This window comes from Ictidomys tridecemlineatus, chromosome 13 (genome assembly GCF_052094955.1).
Source record: "Ictidomys tridecemlineatus isolate mIctTri1 chromosome 13, mIctTri1.hap1, whole genome shotgun sequence".
NCBI classification, from domain to species: domain Eukaryota; kingdom Metazoa; phylum Chordata; class Mammalia; order Rodentia; family Sciuridae; genus Ictidomys; species Ictidomys tridecemlineatus.
This window is the reverse complement of record NC_135489.1, coordinates 15,568,017-15,587,428: the sequence shown is the minus strand read 5'-3', so window position 1 is coordinate 15,587,428 and position 19,412 is coordinate 15,568,017. Positions and strand designations below refer to the sequence as shown.

Genomic DNA, 19,412 nt, shown 5'->3' with positions numbered 1-19,412 from the left:
GTTTTGATTGGTACTCCACTGGGGTGTGGCCGGCCCTGCATTCCTAGGAACTGGGACAGTGAGAGCAGCCTGGCCTCATTTTGCCTGCCCTGGTCCCTTACTCTATATACCCAAAATAAAATCTGGAGTTGTTCTTGTTAGAGACTTAATAATGTTTCTCTCTCTCTCTCTCACACACACACATACACACACACACACACACACACACACACACACACACACACACATATTTATATACCCAACAGTTTTTCAGATACATACTGATTTTTTAATAAAAAATCCTCAGCAATCTTCATTATTAATCTTTAATGAGCATTGACTATGGGTCAGACACTGCTCGAAACACTTTCACATATTGTCTCTCTAAGGGCAATGTACTTACTTCCTGGCAGTAGGTGGAGAAACACTGACCTAAAAGAGTTGATTTAATGTGATGAGTTCCTTGATCTTGGACAGTTCAGATGTATCCAGTTGGGTTCTGTCCCAGAGATGCAACCATGTGAGCCACTGGATTAAGTAAAAGTCAACACAGAGATTCCCTCTAATGGTTGTATAAAAAAAAAATCTTCTAGCTGGGCCTGGTGGCCCACGCCTGTAATCCCAGCGGCTAGGGAGGCTAAAACGGAAGGATTGCAAGTTCAAAGCCAGCCTCAGCAAAAGCGAGGCACTAAGCAACTCAGTGAGACCCTGTCTCTAAATAAAATACAAAATAGGGCTGGGGATGTGGTCGAGTGCCCCTGAGTTCAATCCCCAGTATCCCCCTTGCCCCCCCCCCCAAAAAAATCTTGGGAAATGCAAACATTTTGATCTATTCCTTGGATTTATCTGGACCAGCTTGAAAAGCACTGACAGAAGTTACTGTTCTGTAATAATGTCTTTTAATGATAATTATCACTGCAAAAGCTTTACCCATAGCACACCCAGTTTGATAAACAGTCTTACACATCAAAACTATCCCAGATGCATGTTCTTCCACAAGCCTCAACATCATTTCAGAATTATGCACATGGTTCTTAGAGGTCTATTGTGCAGCCATCTATAACAGGGAGCTTTGCTTTCCTGGTCTGGTCTCTTTCTGGCTTCAGAGAAAGAACTCTGTAGGCAAGGTTCTAGCACATTCCGGCATACCACTTTCAAACTGTAGCTAGCTGCTCAAGCTTTTTCTAAATGAATGGAGACATATCTCCAGTTTCCAAATATTCTTGAGCATATTTTGGAACATGAATCAGATCGAGTGTGATGACTGTATTTCCGTTTGTACATTTTTAGCAAGGGAAGAAACTGTTTCTCCTGCCTGACCCAAAGGAGGAGCATAGAGTTAATAATTTTAAAGTAGTGTTTGGGGGCTTAACACTTCCATGGAAAGTAATTTATCCTTGCTGTTGTAAATGACCTGTTACACCTACTCTCACCCTACACAGATGTCTTCTTTGGGCTATGGTAACAGGATTCTAATTCAATTTAGTAACCTATTAAAATTTTATTTTATCGGTTGTTTTATTTAAGTCAGGAGTCAGCAAACATTTTCCACGAAGAGTCAAATGGTAAATATTTTAGGCATTGGAAGACATATGATCTTTGTTGCAACCACTCAGTTCTTCCAGTATGGTCCAAAACAGCCTCGGGCAAGTCATAAATGAACCAGCATGGCTGCCTGAGTCGCAGTGAAACCATTTTGATAGGCATTAAAACTTGAACCTTATATCATTTTCATGGGTCATGTAATCTTATTCAACTGTTGATTTTTTTCCCTCAACCATTGAAAAAATGTGAGAATCATTATTGTCTCATAGGCCATACAAAAACAGGGCCAGAGTTGGCCACAGGCCATACTTTGTCAACCCCTGGTACGAAGGATTCCAACAAAATAGTTGGCTGAGTCACAGAATATCTTCACTGACTGATTTGTTATTAGTTTTAAAGAGATTCCAGCATCCCAATATGCAGTTGATACAGATAACTTCATACTAGGACCCTAAGGATTTTTAAGCTTACATAATGTTGGCAGTTTGTAGGTCAGTCATTGTGATGGTCAATTTATGTGTCAACTTGTCTAGGCCACGATACCAAAACATTTAGTCAAATACTAGTCTAGCTATTCCTGTGAAGGTATTTTTTAGAGTAGATTAACATTTACATGTATGGGTTTGGAGTAATGCTGATTATAATGTGGTTGGGCCTCATCAGTTGAAGTTCTGAAAAGATTGATTTCCCCTAAAGAAGGGGTAATTCTTGGGGCTGGGGATGTGGCTCAAGCGGTGGTGCGCTTGCCTGGCCTGCGTGCGGCCCGGGTTTGATCCTCAGCACCACATACAAACAAAGATGTTGTGTCCACCGAAAACTAAAAAATAAATATTAAAATTCTCTCTCTCTTAAAAAACAAAACAAAACATGTCTTTTTAAAAAAAGAAGAGGTAATTCTTCCACAGCTCTTCTTTGGATCTCACAGCCTGCAGAATTTGGACTTGTCAGGATCCATCTTTCTCTACACACACACACACACACACACACACACTTGGTTCTATTTTTCTGGAGAACCATAATGAATGCATTCTACTTTCACAATCTTTAAGAACTGGATTTGGGTCCCACATGATTTTTTTCCCCTTGGTGCTGGGAGAGAGCAGGGCCTCAAGCATTGATTAGTCTCTTAATACAGAAAATGTTTTTTTCAGATTTAATGGTATTGCTCCTTAAATCCCTTTATGGACTTTTGAGGTCCAGGTCAAGCAATTTATTGGATTTATTGTCTTAAATCTTTTTCTTAAGTTTAAAGCAATAATGCAGCTTAACCATACTCCCAGGAACACTTAAAATGGTTTAGACCAATGCATCTTCTACGACCTTACTAGCCAAACAGACATTTCTGTACTGGCAGGGTGTGCTGATCTTCTACTATGTTTTGAAATCAACACATTCTTTAATATACCAGACTTAAATATATCACAGCCGAAGTCTGTCAACATACTCAAGCTCACAAATATTTAACAACTAAATTAATAGGTCTTTGTGACTTCTTTTAGACTAATTTTGATTTTCTTAAAGTATGTTCTGCTGGCAATCAGCCTCCTTGTCTTAAAAGCTGGCCCCAATTTTTTTTTTCCAGAAAAATAAGCTCTGGAAGCTCTTCATGCTATATGCCACCTGTGGAGGTGTTTTATATGCATGGCATACTGAAGATTTGAGAAGTCTGGTAGCAAAGAAACCTGTTTAAATTTGTTTAATCCATTGTTTCCAAATGTATTTCACCATAGAGATTTTCTCTCTCTCTCTTTCTCTCTCACTTTTCCCATAACATCTATTGGAACACATTCTGGAAAATTATAGTCTGTCCTCCTGAAGGGTCATAAAAGGGCTAGAAAGAATATTTCCTTAAGGACAAGTGATAAAGAAAAGCACAAATTATTTTATGAAACCTAGTAAACAATCAAGGTACTGATGATCCCTGGTAAAGAGTGCAGGGTCAGTTAAATAAACTATCCTTTGCTATCTACTCTCTGTTTATATTTAAATACAATGTCTCCTCTTCACACCATTACCCTGGGGACAGTCTGTTACTTCCTTTGTAAAGCTAAGCAGTTTTATATTTGCTTCCAAGTCTATGCAAAGGGAATGTGACATTCCTCTTTTGCCTGTTTTTGGAAGTGCCCAATAATGATAAATGTAGATGGGCAGAAGTGAGTGAATCCATATCTTCCAAGGAAGGGGGAAATAAGTCACTTGTGCCTTTCTGTAGCTCCCTTCCATCCACTTGTGCAACTTGGCTGTTTCCAGCTGCAGAGAGCAGGCACCTGGCATGCAAGATATACCTGATGCTTCATGCCTCTCTGCTGGGGCCTCTCTGAGCTCTCCCCAAGGCTGTGCAAAGGAGCTCTGGGCTCATGCCCCGGCCCCTCTGCTCCTGCAGACCCCTATTCATGGATGTGGACATGTCAAATGCCCGACAGTTCCTGGGACAGAGAGTGGCCCCCTCGGTTCCAGCTACTCCACTCTACATTTCCCAGCAAAAGCACAGAGCCAAGGCTCTGAAGACTGCTAACTCAGCCCCAGTCTGGTGGTTCCCAGCCTTGCTGCTTATTAGGATCACTTGGGGAGCTTTCAAAATATCAGGAAGCCTGGGACCTCCCTCCCTGAAGCTCTGATTTAATTGTCTTGTGGTTGGTCCTCGGCATCTCTAGCTGCTGTGAAATCTGGGGTGACTAATATGCATCGAGCACGTGAACTTCTGCCTCTTTGGGACATGATGCAGGGAGGTTCTGGATGAGGGGAGGGTCTCTTGACCTCTCGTTCCAGGAAACACATGGCCTGTTTCTTAAAAAGTACTTTCAGGTGCTGCATGCATGTTATTCCCTGTTGATTTATTGGGATCTTAACAATCTGAAAGAATGAAGGCCTCTGGTCAAACAACAAATGGTGCATTATATGTATCTGAGATAATATCAGTGGGGTAGGAAAACTGCTTATTGGCTCTGGATTTTGTTCACTGGGAGAAATTAGCTGAAAGCGAGTCCCCCAGCACAGCCTGCCCTGTCTTCCAAGGCAGTCTCCACTCTTGGATCTGGGAACTCACAGTCTGTAGCTCTCTGGCCAAAATGTCAGAGGTCCCATCTCTCACTCAACTCCTGCCCATCAGGAAATCCAGTCTGTGGCTGCCAGCTCACCCACCTGCTACTAGCAAGCTTATAAGTCTCTGAGGAGCCTTGGCTGGCCATACTCTTTCAAACTTTCTACTTTGGAATTTCAAGTTGTGTTTAGCTACTTTATTTTCTACTTTCCTCTTATTTTATTTTTCTTCTCATTGAAATGGTTTTGCAAATCCAGATTCTAATCCTGGCTTTGTCTCTTACTGGTTGTGCCCTTACCTGTTCTAATCTGCATAATGAGGTTATTAACATAAGACTGGCACTTTTCTCAAGAGAATGAATTGTTCAGGTTCAAAGATACTTGGAATCTGTAGCACCAGGAACTCAAGGCCATGAACTGCAATGTCCTTGCTGCAAACAGCCTAGGCTTCCAACCAATCCACATCAACTACTGAGAAGGGGAAGGCACTCATGTCACACCCTCAGTGTGACCTTGCCCCGGTTTTCATCCTAAAAATGATCAGGTGATTGTGTTTCCTTTTTTTTTTTTAGCTCCTGTGGACCACAGTGTGACATTCCTAAAAGCCATCAGAGATAAATTGTCCTTTTCTCTGGATTGCTCTAGGTCTCTCTCACTACTCATTTATTTCTGTTTATACTACCCTGCCTTCAGTGGCAGCCTCTGGCCTTTTTTACTTATGTGACCCTAGACATGCAGCCCTGGCATGGAAGGTGTACCCCAGTGGACCTCAGCTCCTCACTAGATCTGGATCACAGACACCCCCTCTACCAGCTCTGATGCTGGCCAGCCTCCAACATCCCTCCCAACCAGGGAAGGAGAATTCAAGAAGACTTGAGCCCTTAGAGAACAGTTCTTAGGAGGAAACAACTGCACGTCTATAATAACATTTTGGAAAAAGCTCCAACACCATCTTCCCTTTGCATCAGTCAGATTACATCGAGTCATCTCCAAGAAAGATGGGAATTCCAATGGTGCAGCCTCTGTTGGAGGGGAGTCTGGAGTGTTGGGTGTTTGTCTTGGCTCAGTTTTGGAAAAGATTTTCCTTGCCTCTCTGGAAGATGGGGTCCTTGTCTGTAAATGAGGAGATGAGACTGGGAGGTCTCCAAGGTCTCTGCCCGCCCAGATGTGCTAATGGTTCTATGGTTCTCCCTGTGCACCCTTCCGCCCAAGGTCACTCATCCTGAACACCAAGGACAAGACAGCCAAAGTGTGGATTATGCATGATAAATCTTAAATACTTAAATGCCTTTAGGCCAGATGATATTTCCATGGAGTTTATTTTGAAATTTCAAACAACAGCCAATTCCAGTGTAATATACATTATTCAAATCTCTCTCTCTCTCTCTCTCTCTCTCTCTCTCCCTCCCTCCCTCCCTCCTCTCTCTCTCTCTCTCTCTCTCTCTCTCTCTCTCTCTCTCTCTCTCTCTCTCTCTCTCTCTCTCTCTCTCTCTCTCTCTCTCTCACACACACACACACACACACACACACACACACACATGGGAGACTACTAAGTTCCTTTTTTTGAAACTACCACTATCTGGCAAAACACTACAATTCTAAAACTATACAAAGAAGAACATTCATGCAAAGCTGTAAATTGAAGTCAGAAGTCCATTAAAGATCTAGAATAGGAAAATTCATAGAAGCCCTAAGTACAATAGTGGCTGGGGGGGATGGAGGGGAGGGAGGGGAATGGAGGAGGAGGTGTAATTTAATGGGTACAAAGATTCTGTTTGGAATGATGAAAAAATTCTGGAAACAGTTAGTGGTGATGGTTACATAAGGTTGTGAATATATTTAATGCCACAGAATTGCACAATTCAAAAAGGTTAAAGTCATGATTTTTTTGTTATGTATGTTACACCACACCAAAAACAAAACAAAGATCTCCAAAAAAACAGTAGCAAAGTAAAAAAAGAAACAATTACCTACCCCCACACTATGCTGATTTCTGATTTGAGGTACCATAGTTACTTAAGAGGTAACCACTGGGACAAACTGGATGAAAGGAACTTGGAATCACCTCGTATTTTCTTTATAACTTTTTTTCAACCTAAAATTATTTTGAAATAAAAATTCAAACAAAAAAGGATGCATTAAAAGAAGGAGCCACCATAAACAAGAAGTATTTACCTATAAATACAAGGTGGATTCATATTTGGGGATCCTAATATTTCTCACCTATAGCAGAGTTAAGATAAAGACTATGATTCTTTTTATATGCTTAAAAGATTCTAATTCATGTAGGCTTCCCGGTAACCAATATTTTTCCTTAACATCACCAAAAAGACCCTTCTCACCAACAAACAGGCTTAACACTCCAGCACTGTAGCTACCTTTTAGTTTTTTGTTTGGTTGGGTTTTTCCTCCTAGGGCCTCGTGCATGCTAGGCCAGCACTCTGCCCCAGAGCTACATCCACAGTCCACGTACGTGTTTTTAATAAAATTGGAAGTAATACCGGATGTGCAATATCATTGTTACCTAACATTGTTCTGGAAGTTCAAGTTACTATATGGTCAATGGTTATAACTGATGAGACAGAGGCTGTTTTTACCTGGGCCATTACCTATGTAGGTCTTGGATATATCTTTTAACTTCTTGGCCTTGTTTTCTTTATTTTAACAGCTGGGGATTTATTGGACTAAACCATTACTTTTTAAATTGTTTAGTTTCTTAGCATTAAACATTTTTCTTCAAAAAAAAAAACTTATAAAACAGGTAAAACTGAAATGGCTCTGATTGAAACAGGGGTGGGGCCCCCAAATCCTGGTCCATCCTTTCCTTTTCCCAGCCAGCTCTGCATGAAATAATCCCCTAAGACACGCCCAAGGACCCCCAGATGCTGAGGCCCCTTTCGAGTTCCGGGCAGGGGTAACATGGTACAGCTCTTTGAAGCCCAACAGATGAGGTGACCTATGGGATGTGGTATGGAATGCACTGTGTCAAAGAGAAAAAGCACCGAGTCTCCAAGTGGTCTCCACTGGACCACTTGACCCAATTACAGACCCTGCTTCTGCCTCTGGGCTCGTCTGTCTGATTGAGAGCCCTTTCCTGCTCCTTATCTGTGATGTGAGATTTGTTTACTTAACATTCATTCAACAAAAATCACATTACTTTGTTGTTGGATCACTTTTGTCACTGGAGCTGAACTGATGTCTGAACTGACCACAAACTCCATTCCACAGGCCACCTCCTTGAGCTGCTAAGAGTCAGCAGCAGCTAGTTCCTACAGTAGGACTCGCCCTGGCTGCAGGTACAATCACAGGAGGGAGCTAATAAGATGGACACTCAGCCCAATTAAATCAAATTCTACTCACTATTTTTAGAAGTTTCCCTGTGATTCTTATGAGCAGTCAAGATGCAAAACCATTGCTGTAGCAGAAACATAGGATGTGTTTCTAGCACTTTCACTCAAAAATAAGATAATCTGCAAGATCTTTTCATGGTTGGGATGGCTAGCTGATAACACTTGCCCTGAATATTTTCAGATCAAACTTGTCTCCATTTTTTCATGACCCAGATCCACACCCTCTTAAGCAAATCCCTGCCCATGTACCTATGCAGATTCAAAGCTCTTTCTTGAGAAAAATGCAGACCCTGTCAAAGAAGCTGTCATTATCAGTAGTTGGTTACATTGCTCTAATGCCTTGCCTGACTGTCAGGCCACAGGCAGTCATGCCCAGCTCTGTTCTGAGGGTCTGAGGCAAGGTCTCCCCTTTAAGGGGTGAACTTGTTTCTCTCGAGAGAGAGACATTACACACACTATATTTGAAGGCAGTAAGTGCATGAGTGACTCTGTCTGGTAATTCTGAGGCTCTGTCTTGCTGGGAGTTGCTGGGGGGGTTGGTACCCTGTCAGGGTTCACTGGATCACAAGACAGCAGGAGCCCCTTTTGTGGCAGGGTTGCTGGGACTAGCCTGTCTGCTGTTGGCAGGCATTTAAAGAGGAAGGCGGGTTTGGGTGACATCCTATGAACCATGTAGACCTGTTAAGGTGATGCAGTTTCCAGAGCAGTCCTCCCTCCCTCTTAGCACGCGCTTATCCCCAATATCTCACGGTTTTGCTGTCATGTACACTAAAATTCAGAAAGCGGTGTTGGAGAGAAGAGTAAGTTGCTTAACTCCCTAAAAAAGGAGAGTTGAACATTCAGGAGTTTTAGAACAGTGGAACTATTCCGTATGACACTATGATGCTGGATACACATTTGAAAAAATCCATATAATGGGCATTACCAAGGGTGAGCCCTCATGTGAACCATGGACTTGGGGTGAACCATGGACTTGGAGTGAGAATGAGGTATTTGTGTTGGCTCATGGACTGTCACAAATGCACCCCTCTGGGGGGACATGGATGGTGAGGAAAGGCTGTGTATGTGGGGAGCCGGGGGAATAGGGGAGCTCTCTGCATTTTCTGCTCAGTTTTGCAGTGAACCTAAAATTGCTCCTAAATAAATAAAGTTTATTTTAAAAATAAAGAAGAGTTTGGAACTCTGCTTCAAAACACATTGTTTTTTTGGTTTTGGTTTTTTTTTTTTTTTTTTTTAATCCCAGCTATCGGAGAGTAGTGAAACAAAACAGAGCCCTGGGGAATAATCTCGTCTCCTTTACAGGTCACTCCCTTTCACAGGAGGCTTAGAGGCATCCGGTCCTCTGTTCCTGGGTCTCCTCACACTCTTCTCACTGTTTCTTCCCTACTGATGACGTCTGTTTATCCTTATCTAACCCAGAATTATCTCTTAAATTCCAGGCTCTTCCATCCAAAGGATCCAAGAAGTCTGTCTTCAAATGTCCCTTAGGAATTTCAACATCAACTTGCCCCAAATGGAAACCATTAACTCCTCACCCCAACTCCTTCCTCCATATTCTGACCTTTAAGTAAGCGAGGTACGACCGACGGTCTGTATGGACTAGAGCTGTAGCTATCCTCCAAAATCTTCCCACCGAAATAGCAATAGTCCCACTCTCCTTAGCCGTAGCACATTGAATACTCTCAATACTAAGGGTACCTGTGTTCCTCCTAAAAATCCAATAAAATTACATTACAATAAAAGGATTTTTTAAAAAAAAAAAAAGTATGAACTATCAAGGACAAATCCACCATGGAGAGAGGACAACTACACAACCTCAGAAGACGGAAAGGAGAAACTAGTTTGACCAACTAAAGAAACCCTGAACCCAGGCTGGCAATGGGAAAAACCCAGAACATGTTGACTAACAAGGATGAACCCCCGAAGAGCTCAGGAAGGAAGGCGCCAGGCACCCCTTGAAGACACAGTCGAATAAATCACATTTCAGACAATGGGAGGTCCCATTAGCACAGCCTTCTGGCTCCTGCTTTCTGTTGGAAAGCGTGGAGAGACTGTGCTCCACCAAAGCAAAAGAGGAAGCCAAAAACTGACGACCTGGGATTTAATGAAGGAGGGAAGCTCAGGGCTTGGGGCGTCCTGAGCTGTTGATGAAGGAATGAATATCCCAGCACTTGGAAGCCAAAGAATTTGCTTGAAATCACACGGCTCATCTAGTGAGTGTTGAAGCTAGGAAACCCAACCCAGGCATGTTGGATGCGAAGGCCACAATGGGACATTTCTGTAATTGTGGAATTCTGGACTGGAGGATGCCTACTGCAGATAAAAACAGCTCCAAGACACAAGCTTACAAGGAGAATGAAATGAGATAGCGCCCAATTCAGTGCCCAGCACACGGGAACCTAGCTATTGCTGTCTTCTAGTTAAAAATATACACCGTGAGTGTTGCCTCTACCAAATGTTCTGTAAAGGATTAGTATTTTAGCTGGACCTGGAAAGATAATAATTTTGGTGGTTGGTATCCTTGTCAGCTTGGGAGACTATAACAAAATCCCATGGACTCAGTGACATAAACAACAGATAGTCACTTCTCATAGTTCTGAAGGCTGGGACGTGCAGGACCAATGTGTTGGCATGTTCAGTTCCTGGTGGGGGTCTCTCTTCCCGCTATCCAGATGGCCACCTTCTCACTGTGTCCTCACATGGCAGAAAAAGAGAGAGAGAGGAGAGAGAGAGAGAAAGATACACAGACAGACTAACCCCATCTTGGGAATCCCAACCTCATGACCTCATCTATGCCTAATCGCCCACCTCCAAATATGGTAGCACCCCTCATCCATGAGGGATATATTCTAAGACCTCCAATTGGTACCTAAATCCAAGGACAGTACTGAAATATATGCATATTCTGTTATACACAGATATCTATAATAAAAATTTAATTTATAAATTAGGCAGAGTAAGAGATTAACAATAACTAATAATAAAGTAATAACATATTGTAAATTATGTGTTTCTCCTCTCTTAAAATATGTTATTGTACCATGCTCACCCTTCTTCCTGTAATGATGTGAGATCATGCAGTGCCTAGGTGACAAGATGAAGTGAGGTGAGGGGCGCAGGTGTTGTGACATAGCGTCAGGCAAGGAGGATCATGGAGCCATGAAGACGCAGGTGGTGAAACTGCACAGGGGGACGACCGCGCCAGCACATTGGAGGTTAGGACTTCAACCTAAGAAGGAGGGACAAGGTTAACAAAGGAAGAGAAGACAACAAAGATGTCCACTTTGACCATTTGTCAAAGGATCCAGTTGCAAACCAACTACAGTTCAGCACTTGCCAGAAGTTTGCTTAAAATGTTTGAGATTTGGAGGAAATATATCATCTCTCCATTTCTCTAGTTTCTGTAAGCCCTATCCCTGAAGTAAATTAGATCATCAGAAAGGAACAAACCTGCACTCTATTATCTTAACTCCCCACAGACTAACTTGCATAGGATTAAGATTAATGCAATGCCCTTAAACCTTGGAGAAGAGAAATAAATCATCAGCTTGAAGAATATTTTCTTATCTTGTGCAAAATCATAGTTGTAGACAACATGTACCATGTTACCTACCTTTAAAGGGTCTGAAAAAGACTTTGTCCCTAGATAAATTTGTACGCTTGCTTTTATCATGCAATGACAATTTCATAACCCAGTGCCAGGAGAAGATTTAGTGCTCAACAGCAGTAATTTAATTTGTACCAAATGGTTAAAGACAGCTCTTTTCTCCTTGCAAATATTTTTAAAATAAATGAGTTTGTCTTGTCTTATATCCTTAAAAATATTGTGTGTTATTTTTAAACAGATTAGTTTTAGACAAATAAAATTTTGAATATGATTGAATTCTGGCATAACACAAGTGTCAGAAAGTAAAGAAAATCATATTACCTGATAGAATACGATTTGGGGACACCTTATATTTAATGAAATCTATGCATCTTTGTGAGGAGGAGATTTAAAATACCAGCTAATTTGTTTACTAAACTTTTTTAAAAATATATTTTTTTGGTTGTAGACGGACACAATATATTTATTTATTTATTTTTATGTGGTGCTGATGATTGAACCCAGTACCTCACATGTGTGAGGCAAGTGCTGTACCACTGAGCCACTGTTTACTAAACTTTTAACAGAAATATGTGGAAAATACTGGTGGAAGTATTCAGTAGGGCAAATTTAACTATTAAAGACATTGTTTCTATGCATGAGGAAAAATCTTTTAATATCCTGTTTAAACATTCCACCATCATTAGTCAGTATTAGCTAGGTTAGACTGCAGTAGTCTAAACAACGCCATATAAACAACGCCAACCTCTTAGGAGCTTAAAGCATGAAACGTTTCTTTCTTTCTTTTTTATTTTTATTTTTTTATAATTTTTAGTTGTCAATGGACTTCTTTTTTATTTATTTATATGTGGTGCTGAGAAACGAACCCAGGGCCTCACATATGATAGGCAGGAGCTCTACCACTGAGCCACCACCCCAGCCCCAAAAAGCTTATTTCTTATTTCTTATGTCCCTCTTGGGTGGGCAGGGTTCCCAGTCTACATTGTCCTCACTCAGGGGCCTAGACTGGGAGAACCTCCGCCTTCTGGAACGTCAGTGGTTGCCAAAGTTCTGAGAAAAGGAACATGGCAAAGGAAGCCCTACATCTGCACGTCTGCCTAAAAATGGCGCAATGCTTTTCATTCCTGTTTCATTGGCCAAAACAAAACACTGGCCTGATGAACATCAAGGTAGCCAGACAGTACCTTCCTTTTATGATTAGAAGGAGAACCAGAAATATTTATGAACAGCCTTAATAACTACCAGAATTTGCTGTTTTTACTAATGAACATTCAGTTTCTTTCTGTTTGCAAAATATGCAAAGGATATAATCTTCCAAGGATGCAATCAGAAAGTCTCATTCCGACATGGCTTTCACTGCTCAATGTAAGATTTGGGGAGATACACAGCCAGTTTTACACTGGGGATGGATATAGGATCTATTGATTCTGGGACCTGTGACTGAGAAGTTAAACTTTTTTCTGCCGCACCCTTCAACCATGTAACAAGAACATGATAACTACAATGAGGACCCCTCTTCAGAAATGGGGAGAGTGAGGGCTGGGAATGTAGTTCAGTGTTAAGAGTGCTTGCCTAGCATTCACGAGGTCCTGGGTTCAATCCTCAGTACAGGGAAAGAAATGGGGAGAGAATAAAGCTTGGCAGACCCTGGTCTGTAGCAATTCTAAATCCAACACAGCAGATGTTCCACAGTCTCCTACTTGAAGATAGGAAAAGTTCCTTGCTTGGGTCTCAGTCCTGCCCTATCAAAGGCTTTCTTATCCAGTCACCCTCCTGAAGCCTGGCCCAGCACCTGGACGAGCCTCTCGCTATTCTCTGGAGCTGCTTTTGAAATGGATGCCATGGTCTGAATGGTTCATTTGCCATGCTCCTTTTCTCAGAACTTTGGCAACCACTGCTGTTCTAGAAGGTGGAGTTTATACCAGTCTAGGTCCCCAAGTGAGGACAATGTAGACTGGAAACTCTGCCCACCCAAGATGGACATGTGGAAACAAGAAATAAGCTTTTCATGTTTTAAGCCCCTAAGAGATTGGGGTTGTTTGTTACTGCAATCTAACCTAGCTAATACTGACTAATGATAGTCCAGATTCCTATGTTGAAATCCTAACCCTTAAGGTGATGGAATGAGGGGCAAAGCCTTTGGGAGGTGGTTAGGATGTGAAGGTGGAGCACTTGTGAATGGAATTAGTGCCCTGAGAAGGAAGATTCCAGAGAGCTCATGCACCATGAGTGGATGCGTCTAGAAGACACCATGTAAGTACAGGAAACAGGCCATCACTGCATACTGAATCTGTTAGAAACTATAGCCTCTGTAACTATATGAAGTAGATTTCTGTTGTTCTTATAGTTAATGGCATTTTGCTAAAACAACCGAATGGACTAAGACAAGAGCTGTAAAGTGTGTCCTCCTCTGGGACAGGCATCTTTCTCAATCCACTTCCTGCTCTTGTGATTGGAGTCCCCAAGTAATTTACATTTTCAACCATCACCCTCTGTCTGTCCCGATTGATGGACACTTCTTTTGTCAATACAACTGTGTCAAAAACAGAGCTCCTTTTGTGTTTTATTCTAATCAGCCAATAGCCACAGTTCCTTTTGAGGCATGATTCACATATTTATGTTGCTTTTCTTTCTTGTTCCCAGGTCTCTATCAATTTAATTTCAATTCCCTGAAGATATGAGGCTTTAGGAGGAGTTACATTTTCAGTCTCTTTTCCCTAAACCATTTTGTTTAGGTGAAAGGGTACTTTTTCTTTTGAACACCACACCATTATCTGAACTGTTACTCAGAGACATCTTGATACAGGTTTTAACAATTGATATGATGATGGCACCCTGAATTTGTCCCTTGATACAAGACTGAAGTTTCCATTGATCCCTGTTGCTGCTGTTTAGGACTGAGTCTTATTTCAGGCTTATCAGTCCCTGGATTTTTTTTTTTACATTCTTGCTTGAAAATGCATCCATTTCTTTTTAAACTCACCTCTTTCTTGTAACATCTTGCCAAAATAACCATCAGTACATGCTACTAACAATAATCATCTCTCCCAGTCTTCTCCCCTAGAGGCATGAGCTCATCCAGAACACAATCTGCATCCTAAATTCCTGCAGGCACAGCCTCTTGCTGCCCCCTCCCTCCTTTATGGCCCTTATCAAGACAGCAATTCATTTCAATATCCTAATTTCTGTATTATTTAGCACATATGTGGTTATGTTACAGGAAAAAACCATCCCCACATCTCAGTAGCCTAGAACAAATTGTTTTTCTCTCTTGCTACATGTTCAGTACAGGTCAGCGAAGGACACGTCTCTATATTAGCTTCATTCAAGGACCCAACACAACAGAACCTCAACCAGGTGGAGCATCACCAGTAGCCATGGAAGGCGGAGGAGAACATAGAATTGTGAATCTGTCCAAAGGTGACACATTATTTCTGCTTACATTTCATTGGCTAAAACTTGTCATTTTGTCAATCCTAACTTGATGGGGAAGCCAAATCTTATCACGTCTCCAAAAGGAGAATTGACAGTATTGGTAAGCAGTGCCAACAACTCCTACAACGCCCACTTGATAAAACTGCAAATAAGTGCGGACCTCCCCCCACATACTGTATGTTGGTCTTGCAGTCTCCAGGGCCTGCAGAGTCTACAGTCTTAACCTTCCTGTTTCTCCAAAACATTAAAGAGACTGAAATTTAATTCTCAGAGCTTCCAATTTCAAGTGAATGTTATTGGCATTGTTGACACATTAAAGAGAAAAGGGGTAAAATGGAGAGGAGTGTTCACATACAGGTACCAAAATGGAGCAACCCAGGGTGTATTCCTTTGCAAATGTGTTTGCCTGTGCATCTATATGTTTATACTTTTAAAACCAAGTGGGTCTATTCTACACTCCAAAGCGAAGATGAGCATTAGTGATTTTGGATGCCTTAGACCTCAAGACAGATCGACCCAGCCCAACGATACGGAATACAATATGACCCGAGCCTTAGTTTTGCATTGGTTGTCTGGTTACTCAATAAATATTTGATTGATTGAGTAATCCCATGGCCCAGACAAAGACTGTGGCCACAGAAGGGAAAGCAATAGGCCAGATGAAAACAGAGATTCCATTCCAACCCATTTGGCCGCAGTGTCAGAAGTTTAGTTATAAAACTGGAAGTGTTTGTTCAAGGTTGATGCTGGAACCGAGTGAGGCACTATTTATAAACTTCGAGGAGATTCTCTAGATAAAATGTTTTTAAATAGGCTTTTGGAAAGTGAGTGGCTTTGTTCATGTTATTGTCCAAACACTCTTTGATCCCTTAATTTCACATTTCCTTTGATTTTTTCCAAACATTCAACAGAGAAAGTTCATTTTTTCTTAATATGGTGAGCAGCACAAATAGCTTGCTCATGATGGAGAGACCTCTGAGCACAGTGTCACAGTATCCCACGGAGCTCTCTGTGTCCCTGAGCCTCACCTTCTGTGAAGACATTGGATTCAAAAATGTCTTCTTCACACGGGCACACATGACAAATGGCCCTGACCACACCAGAGCTGGCCTTACTAAAGACAGATCTAAGAAGGATGCTCTCAGAAACTTCTGCAATTGCTTTCAGAGCCTTCCTTGCTCCCCGCACCCCCACCCCATGGTGACCCTTTTGCTAAGGCAAAGCTCCACAAACTGGGACATACCAGGGCAGAGCAAGGACCTCTTTGTGCCAATATAAAGTAGTTTATTATTTGTGGCTAGGGTTTCTTAAAGTAATACTAAGAATCAGTCCAATCACATTCATAAGTACTGGCAAGTTTGGGATTTCAACAGATCTTTTCGAAAGTCACAATTAGACCTACAGTAGCTGGCCTTGAAGGATGAATAAATGCCCCTCAGCTGAATGAAGCATCTACATGGACTCTGATCTCTTTACACAAGGGAACGTACAGTTACCAAGATCTGTGTATGAACAACAAAACAGCAGCTCACCCCATAGTCCATCTAGAATGTTCAGCTATTTCAATGAATTCCTTAGCTTTAAGGCATGAGCTCTGCAGACCTTGGCCATTAGTAATGGTCCCAGGTGATCTGCTTGGTAGTCAATGTAAATGTTATTTAAAGCTGGACATGTTGGTGCATGCCTGTAATCCCAGCAGCTCAGGAGGCGGAGGCAAGAAGATTGCAAGTTCAAAGCCAGGCTCAGTAACTTAGTGAGGGACTTAGCAACTCAGCAAGACCCTGTCTCTAAATAAAATACAAAAAGGGCTGGGGATGTGGCTCAGTGGTTAAGCGTCTGGTACAAAAAAAAAAAAAAAAGAATTATCTAAGCCCTGGTATCAAAGCCATCTGACCCATCCTCCTGCCTGCAGAAAGAGCCACATCAACCACAAACTGGAGAAATAAGACTAGACATCTTTTAAAGATCTTCTCATGGGCTGGGGATGTGGCTCAAGTGGTAGCGTGCTCGCCTGGCATGGGTGTGGCCCGGGTTCGATCCTCAGCACCACATACAAACAAAGATGTTGTGTCCGCCGAGAACTAAAATATAATAAATATTTAAAAAAAAAGATCTTCTCATCTCTATACATTAATGTGAGTTGGTTACAAAAACAAGCAGTCATCAAAAAGTACAAAGAAATTTAATATATAGTAAGAGTGGCATTTTAAATCCTTGAGGGAAGGTACTTTATAAAAGGGGGATGTTAGGACAAATTGGCAAAGTAAAAAAAGAGTGAGAACACTCCAAATTCCAGACTGATCAAACATTAAATTTAAAAGACTAACCAATAAAGAATAATAAAAAAGCAATGTGGGGCTAGAGATGTGGCTGAGAGGTACAGTGCTTGCTGGCATGCATGAAGCCCCAGGTCTGACCCCCAGAACTGCAAAACGAAAACAAAACAACAAAAACATGCAACAGTTTAATAATCTCAAGAAAAGGGAAGAACTTTCTATGTATAAAATTAAAACCCAAATAAGGGCTGGGGATGCAGCTCAGTGGTATAGGACTTACTACATGTGTGAGACCCTGAGATCGATACCCAGCACCAAAAACAAACAAGTCCCCCAAATAAGAAAAGGTTGCATTTCAAAAATCATCGTAAAGCAAAGTCAAAAGAGGAATGACACACTGGAAAAAAGTTGCAACTCACATCTCAAAGGGCTCACTGACCCAATAAATAAAAAGCTCCTACAAATCAGTTTTCAAAGACCAATAGCTCCATAGGAAAATGGATCAAGTATAAGGTGACAATTCACAGAGAAGAAAATCAGAAGAAGGGACTAGGGCTGTAGCTCAGTGGCAAAGCATTTGCCCAGCGTGTGAGAGTGGGAGGCCCTGAAGTCAATCCCTAGCAACACACACACACACACACACACACACACACACACACACACACACACACAGTTATTAGCTCACTCATAATGAGAGAAATGCAAAATAAAAATACCATACATTTTACCTATCAAATTAGCAGTAACAAAAAGTCCCCTGATAATACAGTTTGTTGGTGTGTGAAGAAAAGTGCACTCTTATACATTATTCAGTGGGATGGAAGTTGCTAAAGCTTGTGATAATGATTAAAATATTCCTTGATCACTGGGTTTGGGGGTGCTTGCCTGTAATCCTAGTGACTCAGGAGGCTGAGGCAGGAGGTTTGCAAGTTCAAGGCCAGCCTCAGCAATTTATTGAGACCCTCTTCAAAATAAAAAAATAAAAAGGGCTGGGGATGTAATTCAGTGGGAAAGCACCCTGGCTGTTTTTCAATCCCCAGTACCCAAACCAACAAACAAGGCCTTTATCTTCCATTTTAAAACTTGCAATATTTAAGTATTTTGCATACTTACATTTTAAAGCCAGGCAGTAAAATTCATTAACTTCTTTCTCAACTGAGCACTCAATAAATGAGGTCTTAACTTTTGAATCCTCACCCCCGCTTGGTGAGACCGTACAGTAACTTTATGTTCATACCTTCTGAGTGATAAATTGGCCTCTTGAAAGATGGGTTTATTCTCAGGTAAACTCTCTCACAAAAGAAAATGCCTCTTATTTTTCTCATGTTAGGCCCGCCCTCTATTCTCTTCACCCTCACACACACTTAACAAGGATGGAACCTTCAGCTAACCCCTCAGTGGCCACATGTCACCAAATCCCTCAGATCCCACCTCGGAATCTCTGGGCTTTCTCTTTCCATCTCTAGGAGTCTACCAAGGGCCTTGAGCACAAAGGCTGTCCTCACTACCGCTAGATGTCACCCTCACCTCAACTAACACGCAGTGCTTTACCTACCAACTCTGTCCTCTGGACACTGGAAGAGCTGGTGAACTCCAAAGAGCAAAGCGCTAACCACAACTGCACTCTCTAGGGACATGGGGCAGGAAAAGGAAGACTTCGGGGGTCTGGCTAGAAGGGAGGGCTCCAAAAACATGAAAGAAGCTGCGGGTTGGAATCTGAGATTATCACTCAGTTTGTGGCAAAATGGATCTGGATAAAGTAAGGAAACAAGAGAAGCAAAGGTCCTGGGAGAAGTGGAGACAGAGTGCCAGCGGCCTGACGCAGAGAGAGTTAGTGGTGAGTAGGGAGGAGACTGCAAAGGTAGATACGGCAGGGCCTTGGAGGGCTTGGCAAAGTGTGTAAATTTCATTCTGAATTAAAAAAAAAAAAGAAGAAGGAATATTAGAAGCGTTCATAACTCCTGGGTTTTCACATAAGAGCCCCTAAAAATCTACTTGGGTATAATCACGAGGAAACATCAGAAAAACCCAAAAGGAAGAGTTTTCCATAAAATCAGTGGCCTCGAGTGTTCTTTAAAATGTCAATATTATGAAGACAAAGGGAAGCTGGAAAACCCATCCAGGGTAAGGACACTGCGGGACAACTGAAGGCAGTAGTGATCCTGGGCTCACAGGGAGAAC

General features: G+C 41.8%; 1 long non-coding RNA gene across 3 annotated transcripts in view; it reads left to right on the top strand.

Annotated features, from left to right (window-relative positions):
- Window positions 1-11,735, top strand: part of LOC110597912 (uncharacterized) — a 47,764-nt gene extending 36,029 nt beyond the window's left edge. For all 3 annotated transcript variants that reach the window (XR_013429528.1, XR_013429526.1, XR_013429527.1), the window contains one exon: window positions 9,353-11,735. This is a non-coding gene — a long non-coding RNA (uncharacterized LOC110597912). The remainder of the gene's footprint in view (window positions 1-9,352) is intronic.
- Window positions 11,736-19,412: the final 7,677 nt, after the last annotated feature.